Genomic DNA, 15,128 nt, shown 5'->3' on the forward strand with positions numbered 1-15,128 from the left:
TTTGAACTTCTCTTCATGCCATATGAGGTTTCCTACCCGAATTGCAGGGTCCACTTTCAATGTGACATCTACTGCAGAAGGAATGTCCTTGCCCAAACTGGGGCTAAGTTCATTCCTCAATGCTTACTTTTTTCTCTGTCACCCAGTCTTGCACAATGTTTGACAGTTCCCTATCCTGTAGAGGTGATTACGGTTTGCTTGAGATCTGATCTGTCAGTTAGTGAATTCATTAATAAGAAGTGATGGCCATCAGCTTTGGACCAGAAATAGTACTTGCCTGCTTGGTGCTTGGACACAGAGAATGAAATAGCTGTGGCCCCTGCCCTCATGTCGTCATACCTGGAAGGCAGACCCTGGAGGAGTGTGATGAGCATTACCAGCAGGGAAGCAGCAAGGCAGAGGAGCAAGTAGACACCATGTGGTCTGGGTATTGGGGAGGACCCTCTGCACTAAGAAGGGATGAGGAGGAGTAACCTAATGATGGGGCTGCCCAAGGAAGGTTGGGGAGCCCTACAAACAGAGGGAGCAGCATATGTGAAGGTGTGGTGCAGGAGCAAGTGAGAGGAGTCAAAAAGATCAAGCTTTGGGAGAGAAAGGGCGTCTAAGGGATGGTGGTAGGGGCCAGGACTCTGCTGTAAATGCAGTAGAGGCTCTTCAGAGGATTTTTACAAAAGAATGAAATAATTAGATTATCTTGTTAAATACCCAGTGACTTTTTTTTAAGATTTTATTTATTTATTCATAAGAGACAGAGACGGAGAGAGAGACAGAGACATAGGTAGAGGGAGAAGCAGGCTCCCTGTGGGAAGCCTAATGTGATGCAGGACTCAATCCCAGGACCCCAGGATCATGACCTGAGTCAAAGGCAGATGCCTAACCACTGAGGCACCCAGGCTCCCCACCCAGTAGCTCTTTTGTTGCTGTTCCCTTCAACATTTATTGAGTGTTCAGGCCCGACACAGCCCTAGGGTTAGCCCCTCATGTGTGTGTGTTGGGAGGAGCAAGACCTACAGATTGGGAGTCACATGACATCATAGGTCAGTGTCTCTGATAATTTTACTAGGATGGTGGAGACTTTCTACTCTGGTGGAATTCAGATCATTATCTCAGAAATGTGGGTAAAAGGTAAATTTTGTTCACACATCTGTATAAATAGGGTCCTCTTTTGTGAATTGTTATAAAATATTCTGATAAACTTGGGTAGTGATATGTTAGAGGTGGAACTTACCTCATGATCTGAGTACTGGGAAAAGTCATTTTAGACATAGGCTTGTAAACAAGACTTGGAATGCTTGGAAGTTTTGAGGGGTAAGTGGGTTAAGATTAGTGCATGAGGCTCTGTGTATACTATCAAGTATCTCTTTTAAAAACATATGATCTGGGGCAGACCTGGGCAGCTCAGTCAGTTGAGCAGCTGACTCTTGGTTTCAGCTGAGGTCATGATCTCAGGGTCATGGAATCAAGCCCGGTGTCAGGCTCCACACAGAGCAGAGAACCTGCTTGAGATTCTCTCTCTCTGCTCTTCCCCCGACACATGCATGTTCCCTCTCTCATAAACAAACAAACAAACAAATAAACAAAACCCCATATGATTTGGTACCTTCGTCTTAACCAAACCAGCTTATTGCATGACTGGCCTGTTACATTGTGCCCGTATCCGGTCTTGAGAAAGCAGCCTGACTAGTGGGTTCTCAGAACCTGGTGTGTGTAGCATCTGTCATGCAGGTAGACATCTGTGTGGTCTGTGTGTGTTTACATGCATGGGTGCATATCAGTTTTAGATAGTTCACTTTAGTATTAGTTAAATAAATCATTGACACCTGCTCATTCTATGTTTGTATAAAAATTGTTTTTAACATTTTGAAAATTATGCACCCTAAAAAGTCCACGGTGCCATCCTGCTCCTGCAATATGCCTGGTTTTCAAACAAAAAGCACTGGGTCCAGACAGACTAGACAACTTGCACACTAGGAGATTTCTAGGAGCTTGTCTTGGAGCTTGTCTCCCAGAATCTCTCCCCTCTGTTCCTCTCAGTAGAGAGGTGATTCATGGTCATGGTCAGTGGGTGCACATAAAGTTTTCTGCCAACAACTCAGGAGTCTTGAGATCGTCCCACCATTTGTCCCTCGCTGTCCAGTGTAGCTGAGGGCACGACCTGGAAGGATTTCTGGCCATCATTGTAGGATGTAGCTTTAGTTTCTCAGCCAGTGGCCATGATAGGCAGAAGAGGGACAAAATGATGGATCTGGGCCTCCTTCCCTCTGCTCCTCTTTTCTGTTGTTGGACAAGATTGCTGGAGAAAACACTGCTTCAGTGTGCAAAGAGTGGAGGGGAACTGAATGCCCTCTCTAGGATCAACAGCTATTCCAGCTGATAGAAGAATTTTACCATACGTGTAAATTTTTCTGTCATCACACAAGTAGAAGATCCTCAGAGCTTCCTGGGAAGAAATATGCTAAAAACCATTTGTGACTTTTCAGTAAATATTTAATGAATAGCCAGCCTGGTCCCTATTTGTATATATAGAGAGTGGTGACACTTGTTAATTGCCATTCACTTAGGCCAAGATGAAGCTGCGCTACTGGCGGCTAGAGTGTACAGTCATTACTTTTTATCTGGGTCATTATTTTGTGTGAAATAATGGCTCCTGTTCCTATGACAAGCAGATCCGTCTTACGATGAGATGGTAATTAACTCATTTTGTCATTGTACCATCACACAGGATAAGCTCATATTCTCTGCATATTAGAATTAAATTCAAAGTGATTAGATTTTTTTTCTTAAGAACAATGGCCCAGTATTATTTTTCCACTGAATGTTTTAAATTAGAAGGACTTTGGGATAGAGAACATGGATGGAAGGAGGGAAAGAAGATTTCATTATTTTCCACAATTAGGAAAAATAAAATCATCTGTATCTGTGTCATGTAAAATTAGCTGAAGGTGCCATAATTTACAGGCTCTCTCCAACATGATTTTCCACAGAGGGCAAAGGGAATTATATAAAGATGACTCTGTTCCTTTCAGTGTGGTCTGATGATTTCTCTGAGCACTTTAGCTGCTCAAATTAAATCTGGGCTACTGCGTTTTGTTTTTCCCCTCTTGTATCCTGCTGTGCACCATCCAACCAGCCCTTTATGTAAATTATTTATTATGGACCACAGAACATTTAAAGGGCAGATTTATGGGCAGGCTTGAAGAGACTGTGTGTTCCAAGTCCTAGAACTGAATGCTCCAGGGACAAAGAGTCTCAAGGCTATTGGAGAGCAGAGGTGCCGCCTTTGCTCCTTTGAGACAAAGGTTTGGCTGCCAGGTACTTCCGGAGCCTGTCTTGTATGGCTAGTGGATGTGTAGGGCCCCTTGGAATTTCCTGCTCTTCAGAGTTCCCAGAGGATTGTAAAGAGACAGAATGATGTCCAGTAAAGGGCTTACATGTTCATCTTCAAATTCCTTTACATTCTTTGGAGCTTCTTGGGAAAGTGCTCATATGTTTGGAAAGCCCTTTGATGATTCCAGAATCATTGCATAGATTTTCTGGTTTATGCTTCACAGTAATTTTGGTCAAGGGGTCACACTGGCAATGGTGGCTCCCTTTTAGACAGGAGGAAAGAGCTCCGAGAGGATGACAGATTTGCCCAGGGGCTGAGACTGTGCAGCCTGGCCAGGTATTTCTCCAGGAGAGGCGCCAGTGGGTGCAGCGGGACTTGGGTGGAGCAGGAAGGTTCTGTGGCCAAATGGGAAGGTTTTGGAGAAGGGTGGTGTAGAATGAGGGTCCTGAAAAGTGAGGGATGGATGGAGGGGTGAAGCAGACAGTACTGGTTTTGGTAAGGATAGGAGCGTGGAATGAAAGCTCAAGGCTGAGAGTCAAGTTCTGTTTGGCTGGAGTTTGGGATGAACAGAGGGAAGAGGGAGCCTGTTCTGGGCAGGGTTCTTTTAATTATGTGACATAGAGCCCTACTCAAGCCAGCTCAGGTGCAGTACATCAGGTAGGGTTTCCTACAAAGATACGGGAACTGGCCGGGAGCCCCTGCAACAGAATACAGGAAGGTACCTGCCACGCCCAAGAGGAAAAGAGAAAGGAGGAAAAGATTAGGCACTCTGGTTGTATTATATGCTGCTGGTCAATATTTATCTATTTGCAGGTTTTATTTGAATTTTACTTATTTTATTTTTTAATTTATTTGAGAGAGAGAGAGAGAGCTCACACGCAAGCAGGGGAGAGAGAGAGAAGCAGACTCCATGCCGAGCAGGGAGCCCGATGCAGGGCTTGAATGCAGGACCCTAGGATCATGACCTGAGCCAAAGGCAGCTGCTTAACTGACTGAGCCACCCAGGTGCCCCATTTTGTTTGAATTTTAAATGGGATTTCACTGCACAGAGAGAATCTTTCTGTGTGCCAGGCAGACCCTATACTGACAGACTTTACACACTGTATACCCTTAACCCTCATCTCACCCCCTCTGAAGGCTTATCCCTGTTTTGTAGGTAGAGAAACTGAGGCACAGAGAAGCTATACAGTTTTCCCAGTTACAACTGTGAGAACCAGAACTAAGGTTTGAAGCCAGCCTGCCTGACCCAGAGGCCACATCCATGATCATCGGGCCATGCTGCTTCTTCTGGGTAGTGCTCAGGGACAGAGAGGGGCTGTCTCAGCTGGAGGAGAGGTAGCATGGAAGGCAGACACAGATTGTAGAGCACCTCGGAGGCCTCCCCTCAGTGGAGAATGGGTCTCTAGGCCTCACTACCCATTGGAGAAAGCCACACTCCCAGCCACTGTCCAGGTGAGACCTCAGGGGGTTTGCCCTCAGGCCCTCTGCTCTGGGCTCTCCCCCTTAGGCTCACTCCACTTTATGCTGGAGGGGTGAGCACTGACCCGCATGATCTACCTAGAGCTAGATTTGTCTCCTTCTGGACCATGGAGACTTCAGAATGTAGGTAGTGGGGGGGTCGTGAGGCAGACCCCTCCCTGCCTTGTCTGGGGCCAACTCATCCTCAGAAATTCAGTGGCTTGGATTAAGCTAGATGCATTGCCCTTTCAAGAACCAAATGGTGCTGCTTAACATCTTGACCTAAAGAAAAGAACCTGACAGATCTTTAAAATCTAAGTGGCTTCTTTTAATGAAATAGAAGATCCCAAATCCCCAGGATTACGAAAGTTTGCCTCTAGTATATAAATGACTCATCATTTGCTTTTCTGTCTGATTGCTGAGCATTAGGGCCTCATTTCTACAAGTGGAGTGCAGAGAGTTTAATTTTAATTAGTGTAAGACACCGATTCAGAATGAAAGGAGAAATATGTTAAAAAGGTTTCCCTTAATCTTCCCTAAACCTTCACCTACCCCCAAGCCAAGCAGATTGTGACATTTTAAAAAGGTGTCTGGCAGGAGTGGGGAAGGAATGAAGGCAAAATAGTGTATAAATGAGCATGTCCTCAGAGTGGAAGAGAGAGCGGGGATAGGGAATAGGGTGAAGGGGCAGGGAGGGGAGGGGGTAGAAGGGCAGAGAAGAGGCCAGAGGTGACCTATGAGGTGTTGCTGGTGGAGAGGGCTATCCTGTTTGCTGTTGTGTCTCTAGAACTTAATAAACATTTATTGAGGGAATGGACAAATTAAAAGAGAAAAACAAAGGAAGAATCACTAAGATCATATCATAAAAGGGGAGGGAGGAACCTAAAATAACACTGAGGTGACTCAAATGTGAAGTATGGTCACTTGTGAAGATGGAGAACTCTGGGCTTGAGGAACTACTCAGGGCTAGGGAGGTAATGAGATTGATGATGGACATGTTAGGACTGAGGGACTCATGGGACACTCAAGGAAACATTGCAGAAGACAGTTGTGGTTGTTGGGCTGGAATTCAGTTGTCTGAGGTGCACATGCTCTAGAGGCCTACGGGGTGGAAAATGACAGAGACAATGAAGTTCAGGTGGTTATCTAGGTGCCACATACCCATCTCAGAGGGGCAGCTGCCACCTAGAATCAACTCATTGTTCCCAAGTGGAAGTACCAACCCAATTGTACTTCGGTTGCCTAGTCAATTTGCTTTGTTTTGCTTTGAAAATGTTTTTTTATTTTCTTACTGTGAAGTCTCTTGGTTTTCCCAAATAAGCTAATCAATCAGTTTAAAACTATAAAAGCTAGGGGTACCTGGGTGGCTCAGTCGGTTAAGCATCTGCCTTCAGCTCAGGTCATGATCTCAGGGTCCTGGGATCAAGCCTTGCATGGGCTCCCTGCTCATAGGGGAACCTACTTCTCCCTTTCCCTCTGCCTACTACTCCCCCCTCCTTGTGCTCTCATATTCTCTAATAAATAGATAAAATCTTATAACTCAATCAATCAATAAATCTGTAAGGCTAGATAAGTGTTTTTCAAATTATCTGTGGTGGAGGACCAGTTTTTTTTTTTTTTTTTTTTGGTTTGCTCTTTTTTTAGTCTATTAAGTGATACTTTTGAAAATACAATAAAAACATGGTGGCAGTGTTGAATAGCTAGAAAACTGTCTACCTGCTCACTCTCACTTCATGTGCATATCTTGTCATGGATTGTTAACAAAAAGTCAGTGGACCAGCAATGGCTGAGGACCACACTTTGAGTAGCCACTGGTTGAGGTGCCAAAGCCATGGGACAGGATGGACAACCTGAGAACTTACTTGTTCTTGGAGAGGGGCGAGAGGAAAGCACTGTGGTGAGAGCTCTGGGGAGGACCCAGAGAAAAAGAAAGGACTTCTATGAAGCAAGGGAAGAAAAGGAAGAACATGATGTTACAGAATCTGGGGGAAGAGAATAGTATAAAAGCAGGAAAGAGGTCGAGTCAGAAACCACTGGTTAGGTGGCCCACCGGGTTTGGTCACCAGAGGCTACTGGTAAATCTTGCAAGAGCAGTTTTCAAGAGTTGGAGAAGGCAGAGGCCTCCCTCCATGGGTTTAAGAGTACATGAGTTTGGAAAGAGCAGAAGTGGTGTTTCAGACAGAGTACAGGTGGAGGAAGTTTTGTTTGCTTTAAGTAGGAGTGAAAAGATACCAGTAGAGAGGAGAAAATTAAAGTCATTAGGTGAGTTAAAGAGGGAGGCAGGCCAGGGGTGGGGGATGGTGGTGAGCCCACAGAGTAGTCATCGGCTGCACACATGGGACTGGACACCCATTCCTCATAGGCTTAGATGCTCAGAATGGAGAAAAAAAATGTGGGTCCTGGTGTCTGAAGGCCTCTGTTTTCTTATCAAGCGACTCTCCTGCCCTAGCCCCCCTTGATCCTCTGTCTCCTGCTATTTTCTTTGGCCTGCCACCTTCCCTTTCTGTCTAGGGAAGTAAATTGAAGTTAATCTGAGCCTCAGGGGAGAGAGGGGGCCTATGTTTGTCTTGATCACTCTCCAAGAAACAAGACAAATTCTTGTGCTTCATTGTCTCTCTGCATGAATCCAAGACCCAGTAGCAGTGAGCCAGAATCCATTCATGCTCCTTTGAACAGATCTTTTGAGGACCCCTCTGTGGTAGTGTCTAGGAGTACCGTAGTGAGCCAGTACAGATAATGTCCCTGGTCACATGAGTCATACAGTGTAGCTGAAGACACAGACACGGAGCAGGCTGTCAGTGATGGAAGTATCAGCACAAATGGGTAAGTGCTCTAGAGCAGAACATAGTAAGGGACCCAGGCTGGCAGTGGGAGGAGGAAGCGGTCCATTAAGAAGTGTGTTTGCACTTTGATCTAAGGGGTCAAACAGGTGAAGAAGAGTCAGTGTTAGTGGTTATTGGAATAGCTTGGACAAAGGCCATGAGGTGGATGGAGCATGTTTGCTGCAAGGAATGGGAAGGAGGCCATTGTGATTTAACCACAGAGAAGGGAGGGTAAGTGCTGCATGAGGAGGCTGGGGAGGTAGGTAGGGTTCACCTATAGGCTCAGGATTTGGATCATATCCCAAATGCAATAGAAAGCCACTGGAGGGGGCAGCTCTGGTGGCTCAGCGGTTTAGCGCCACCTTCAGCCCAGGGGATGATCCTGGAGTCCTGGGATGGAGTCTCATGTCAGGCTCCCTGCATGGAGCCTGCTTCTCCCTCTGCCTGTGTCTCTGCCTCTCTCTCTGTGTCTCTCATGATTAAATAAATAAAATCTTACAAAAAAAAATAGAAAGCCACTGGAGAGTTTTGAGAAGAAGCTAAAGAGTGATACCAAATGTACACTTTGGGAAAAGATGTGAAGATTGGATTGGGGGCAGGAGTACATGCAGTTAGGACATTGGTGGAGTATTCTTTATAGACGTTTAGAGATTGTAGCTTAAGCTTACAGTCGGGGTAGAGATGTGGAGAGGTGGTTTGATTTAAGAACTATGGAGCCATAGAGCTCCCCAGGTTTTGGGTAATAGGGTTTAGGGATTGGGTAATAGGGTATGGCAGAGAGGGAGGGGACCGGCTGGTTTGACCTGTGCAACTGGATGAATAGGGGTCTTTACTGAGATCAGGAAGACTGGACCAGGACATCAGTTCTGGGCTGGAGACCCTGGCTGGGAAATGCTAATTGAAACTTGGTCATGGATGAAATAACTGAGGAAGGAAGGGAGCTGAGCCCCAGGGAATTCCAGCACTGACTGTCATGCAGAGAAAAGAGGCAGAAAGGAAGTAGCTCAAAGGTTTGAGGGAAATTCAAAAAGAGTGGGTGATGGAGGTGGAGGGTGTCTCAGCATGGAGGGGTTGTCAACCGTGTCGGTGCCCTAAGACTAAAAATCAGAACTAGCCATTGACTCCATGATCGTGCTGTGGTCATGAGGTCATTGGCAATCTTTATGGAAACTGTTTTGGTGGCCTCTCCCCCTCCAGCATGTATTTTACAAGGCCTGTTCCAAAATGTCTTTGGGTTATAATTAAAAACCACTGTCCTTTACCCCATAGGATTCATGTGTGTTCCTGTGTTCCTAAGATGGTTCTGACATTTCCAGTCTTACAGGCTTTTTTTTTTTTCCACTTTTAAATTTAAGATGTCCTTTCTTTCCATGGGCTTGCTGAATTATCTTCATTGTTCTCCTTAATGCAATTTTTTATTAAGCGACTGAATTTTAATACCTGACTAGGGGATTAGGACTTGCCCATATGAAGCATCACAATTTTCTATAATTTTTAGCTTTTGCAGCACATATCACATGAAATAATAAAATAACCAAACTTGTAGGTAAAATAGAAATAAAATTAACTTGGGATTCCTAAAAATGGCATTTACATGTGCCTAGAACAGAAAGTGGCCTGTTGGGGACTCTGTGGGCAGCCCGTGGCTGTCAGGCCTTCATTCCTTTGTGGTCTCTGCAGAGAAATTGCCCTAAAACCAAGGAATCAGAAAAATATTCTAGAAGCTAGTGAAGCAGATAAAAGACTGGAGGGGAAAGAAGATGCTCCAAGAGAGGTGCCATGAATGCTTTGTTCTAGGGAGAAATTCAGCCTGGTTGTCATACTTCTCGGGATACTTTTCCACCCTCCTGGGTGGCATTTGGACTGTGGGAGGCTAATAGCTCTTCCATCCCCACTTGTTGGTAGGAGGCTGATGATGCCAGGGTGCACATAACTTTACCTGAGGCCGGATGTTTGGTTGGCTGTAGGCCAGCCTGGGAGGTCCTGAAGATGAAGGAGATGGGTACTTCTCCAAGACACAGCTGTGGCCACAGGACACCTGAGATATACCTTGCTGTCACAGCTACTGAAATAGTCCTCAGAAGAAGTCTGGTGATGGATGAGCTCGGTTAACCACCAGGTTCTAGTTTCAGTTGCCTCTGAACTATGCGTGTAGCAGATAGTAATGTTCCTTTGGGGCGGAGGGTGAAGCAACGAAGAGCCAAAGATTTGGAGTTTCTTCCTTCTAAGCCAGCGCTTTTTGATAATGTGCCCTTCCTGTAATACTCCTCAGCAAAAGAGGCTCTGTGGTCCAGTGTGTTTGGGAAACATGCATGTTGTAAATCCTCTTGGAAAAGGTCGTGATGCTCCTTAAAAGAGTCAAGGTTCTGAAAAGGTCTGCAGTCGGAAACCTGCTTACTTACCTTACCTCAGCATTTCTCAAATATAATTTAAGAACTTTCCCCTTACTTCTCCTCTTTCCCAAACACCTGTTTCTATACCACCATGGACAATTGCAGGTAGTTAGCAGCAGCGGAGTCAATCTCCTTCTTTTTACAGGGGGTTCCTAACATTGTCCCCCAACTGTATATGACGGCAATTGCTCACAAGAGTGAAGGACTTTATTGTGTCTTATTGCACTTTCTTGGTTCTGCTAAAATAAGTGTTTATGCCCAGATACTTGGTGTTTTGTAATCCTCCACGAAACCTCTAATGAAGGGGAAATCTGGAGCAGAGCAATTTAAAACTCCCTCCTCTCTTCTGTCACTCCAGAAAGACGTGCTCAGCGCCTCTGTCATTCTTGTTGCTTTTTAATAACACACATGGCAATCTTCTAACACGTAGTCAGCAAAACTAGGTCATTGGATTTGTTGACAGCTGTAGAATCATAGATAGTGTTTGCTCTGCTGTCTGGGTCCATCCCCACTTATCTGACTATGGTCCTTTAAAAGAAGCACTGGGTTTCTTAGGCATGTTTCCCCTTGTCTCCTTCCTTTCCCCCACCCCCATCCTGCCCTCTACCATAGTTGTTAATCAGATCTTCAAATATATTGGTTTTCCAGCTTTGATTTCTCATTCTCATTTTATCTCTCCCCTATAGTCACTAATCAGAAGTGGCATTTTACTCCTTAGCAGTGCTGTCCAATAGAAATATAATTTCAGCCACCCATGTAATTTAAAATTTTCTGGTAGCTGTGTTAAAGTAAAAACAAGGGTGAAATTAATTTTAGTACAATGTTTTATTTAACCAAGTTTAGTTCTCTCTCTCTCTCTCTCTCTCTCTCTCTCTATATATATATATATATATATATATATATATATATATATATAAAATATATCCAGAATACTATGTTTTCAACTTATAATGAGATATTTTATTTTATTTTAATTTTTAAAGATTTTATTTATTCATGAGAGACACAGAGAAGCAGAGACCGTAAGTAGAGGGAAAAGCAGTCTCCCTGTGGGGAGCCTGATGTGGGACTCGATCCCGGGACTTTTGAGAAGGCAGAAACTCAACCACTGAGCCACTGAGGTACCCCTGTAATGAGATATTTTATATTATTTTTTTTCCACAAGTGAAATCTTTGAAATATGGTATATATTTTACACTTGTATCACATCTCAATTTGGATGCTAACTTTCCAATAGTTAAAGTGAAATGTCCTACAAAATAAACTTGTGTTTAATAGAAAAAATATTTTCTACTCCTTCACTTTTTAAATTTAAGTTGAAGTTAATTAAAATTCAATAAAATGAAAAATTCAGCTCCTTAATTGCACTAGCCACATTATGAGTGCTTAATGGCTAGCCACATGTGGCCAGTGGCTGCTGTGTGGACAGCATAGTTCTGCAGGGTTTGTTTATTTAAACAGTTTCAGTTCTCCGTGTTTTCTAGTTGACACAAAAATTTGGTGGTTATGAGTCTTGTCAGCCACAAGGAGCAAGGAACAATATCAGTATATAGCATATATTGGATAAGAGAGGACAGTTTCCCATGTGGGATGATCCAGAACACAGTTTGGAGCCAACTTTACAGCCATTTAGGAATATATTTGAAATAATTAAATTTCTGTTTATAATATTAATTATTAATTTAGTTATAACTGCCCTTTTTTAGATATATAAAATATATACATTTGGAAATAATACTTTTCTCCCCATGTTTACATTTCACAAAACACTTTTTATTGCTACACTTCTTATGTATCTTTGCCTTCAGTGTCTTTATCATCACCAGAGTGAGTTTTTGGGCCATCTAAAATAAGGTTTCAAGCTCATTATATTTACTTTCATCCAAATTGTTTGGAATTCAGCACTTTAAAAATTCATGAGTGATGCCATCTCTAGACTTACCCTAAGTCAAAAATACTCATTTAGCAGTAGGATAGTTGTTTTTTTTCTTATCCAGTTCAGAGGTGAATGAGAAATCTCTGTAATGCAACCCCTTACTCTGCATTGCCCTTTTTAAAAACTCTCTTTTTATTAACTATAACATAAATACAGGATAGTGCATAAATCTTAAGTGTACAGCTCAGTGAGTTTGCACAAAATGAATGCACCTGGGTAACCAGTACCCAAGTCAAGAAATAGAACAACCCAAAGCCTTCCCTTTGGCCACTCCCATTACTTCTCCCCACCTTCTCCCCAGAGATAGCCTGTCTAATTTCTAACACCAAAGCATAACTTTGCCTGGTTTTGAACTTTACATGGAATCTCTCGTAAATGGCATTTTTTGCTCAGCACTCAACAGTCAACACTGAGCCACATCAGGGTCCTGGTAGTTTGTTCATTTTCATTTGTGTACAGAATTTGTACATTGTTTTTAAATTTTTAAATGTTTTTTAAAAGATTGTATTTATTCATGAGAGACAGAGAGAGGCAGAAACACAGGCAGAGGGAGAAGCAGGCTCCCTGCAGGGAACCTGATACAGGACTCGATCCCAGGACTCTGGGATCACACCCTGAGCCAAAGGCAGACTCTCAACCACTAAGCCACCCAGGCCTCCCTGTACGTTGCTTTTTTTAAATGCAGTCTTTAAAGAAGCATGAACACTGTAGCACCCAAAATTTTGTTTCATGCCACAGGAATTATTTTAAATTTTTGTTAAATGTGCTTCCCTCCCCCTAAAAAATTAAGTCCATCAGATGACTTTAATAAAGGTCCCAAGGCAGTTTTGATTAATGTGTTTTCCCTAGTAAGCATTTTGTTCAAAATAAAGCGACAGAGCGCCCTTATATTGTGAGAAACTTTGTAAAAGTCGGCCAGCGTGTGAAGTAATTAAATTCCCTCCTTCCTGAGAAATAACAGTTTGGAGGGTAAGACCCAGGGTATATCCAGGAGATGCAGGGTGTGATTATGTATGAGGCCGTGTATCTCCCCCTTCAGCTTACTGAAGGGCCTCATGTTGCCGTTGCTGAATATTGGTGTCACTCTTGACAGGGGAGATGATTTGTATGGACCTTCCTCCCCTGAGATATCTGCTTGGCTAACTTCTTCACTTCCTATCTCTGCTCAAGTTCACCTTCTCATTGAGCCCACCCACCCTGCCCACCATTTTTAAAAGAGCACCTGATGGGCACCTGGGTGGCTCAGTCAGTTAAGCATCTGCCTTCGGCTCAGGTCCTGATCCTGGGGGCCTGGGATCAAGTCTCACATGAGGCTCCCTGCTCCTCGGGGACCCTGTTTCTCCCTTTCCCTCTGCCTCCCCTCTCTCTCTCTCTCTCTCTCTCTCTCAAATAAATAAATAAATAAGCAAACAAACAAATAAATGAATAAATAAACAAACAAAATCTTGGAACCCCCCACTTATGCCTTGCCACTCCCCAGCCTACTGATTCCCTTCACTCTTCTCTATTTCTCTTATCTGTAGCTCTTTTTGACTCCCAGAGATACTTCACTATTTTTACTTAGTATGTTTATTGTTTCTTGTCTCTTGTTCCCATGCCAAGAAGAGAGTAGGTCATATAGCAGATGCTCGGTGCATATTTATGGAATGAAAGAGCGAGAGCCCGTGGATTTCTGGGGCTCGAACGGTATCAGCATCGTGTAGACAGATGCTTTCAGAGGTAATGCAGCGAAGATGAAGTAGACAGACGTTCTCCCGTTTTCTCTTTTCCTGTAACTTGCAGGAGCTTTTTCCAGTGTTCAGGGTGTTTGAAACCTGTTGAGTAAAACCCTTTCTGGAAGCGATTTGTGAAGGTTCTTGTGTCACCCGTTTCTGCTTCATACTTCTCGGCAGACACGTTTACAAATATGGAAATTGCTGTTCTCACCGGGAAGGTTTCCAAAGTGGCATGCGTGCATATCTATCTATCTATCTTTCTTTCTTTCTTTATGAGATGGAACATGTTTTGAGTGCTAATTATGCACCGTCAGTGAACACATGTGGTAGCTGACAGGTTCACAGCACAGGCTGAACTTGCCCGCATGCGTGGCTCAGAGGTGCTGGACGCCCCTGCTCGGCGAGACCTCCTGTCTGCCAGATTTGTGTGGGATCCAGCACAGACAATGAACGTGGGAATCTGGACAGACCTCGCGGCGGCGTGTGGAGGGTGGGGTGTCTCCTCCAAGAAACGGAGTTTATCCCCCCAAGCGCTTAGGCTGCCTGTTTTATCTTCCTCTGAAAGTGGAAGGTTTCACTTTGATTGCGGATCATGTGGACTCTTCCGAGGGTCTTCTGCCTTTGGGAGAATTCCCACTCAGCCAGGGACATTAGGATGAGCTCTGCACATGGCTTGGTGGGGGAAAGCACTTGGACACAAAGTACTCCTTTGCTGAAATTGACTTGCCTCCTCAAGGAGAACTCTGGAACTTTTTAAAAGCCCAACTCCAGAATTTTGTCCTGATTCCGGTAAAGGAAACCTGCTAGTAACAGTCATTTAGGCAAGGAATATGACTTTCCTGAATTTGTTGTTTCCTTCTCTGTAAAGTGAGACTTTTGCACATTGGCGATCTCTAAATATTCTGCGATTTTATGGTGTGTCTGAGTTGGGATGATTTCCCCCATCAAGGAGGCCTATCGGGCTAATTCAGGTTTATGATGGTGGCACGCTGAATTTGAGCGCCAGACGTTCTCTTTTGTACATTTTGCTGGGCTCATTCTACTATTCCCTGTGCCCTCCATCCAGTAAGTCAGTGTTTGTTGAGTGATAAGTGTTTTTGTCTTCCCCTTTCTTAGCTAACAGCCAGGATAGGAGTTTGATACAAGGGCTATTATGTTTGCACATTTTTTTTCTTCTTTTAAGGTTCAAGTAAATGTTGCCATCTGAGTGAGACTACAGTGAAAAAAACATGTTGTGAGGAAAATCAAGACTTCAAATGATTCACTCATTGGATCACTTTTGACTTAAGTGTTTACAGGACTAAAAAATAAGATTATCATGATATGAGTGGTGCTGTAGTCTATAAAAGTAATGCAAGTTATGTATTTTTGGACAAAAGGCCCAAGTACTCTAATAACAGTTATTATACATCTAGCCTAAGCAATAAGAGAAAATGGATCAAACCAAGGTTTCCCATCTAATTACTTAATTCCTAG

At 43.7% G+C, this 15,128-nt stretch overlaps 1 protein-coding gene across 2 annotated transcripts in view; it reads left to right on the forward strand.

The window, feature by feature from the left end:
- The window catches only part of RFTN1 (raftlin, lipid raft linker 1), a 200,241-nt gene that overhangs the window by 108,385 nt on the left and 76,728 nt on the right, over positions 1-15,128 (forward strand). The gene's annotated exons all lie outside the window — the stretch shown is intronic.

The sequence above is a fragment of the Nyctereutes procyonoides genome, unplaced genomic scaffold, assembly GCF_905146905.1.
Source record: "Nyctereutes procyonoides isolate TBG_1078 unplaced genomic scaffold, NYPRO_anot_genome, whole genome shotgun sequence".
NCBI lineage: Eukaryota > Metazoa > Chordata > Mammalia > Carnivora > Canidae > Nyctereutes > Nyctereutes procyonoides.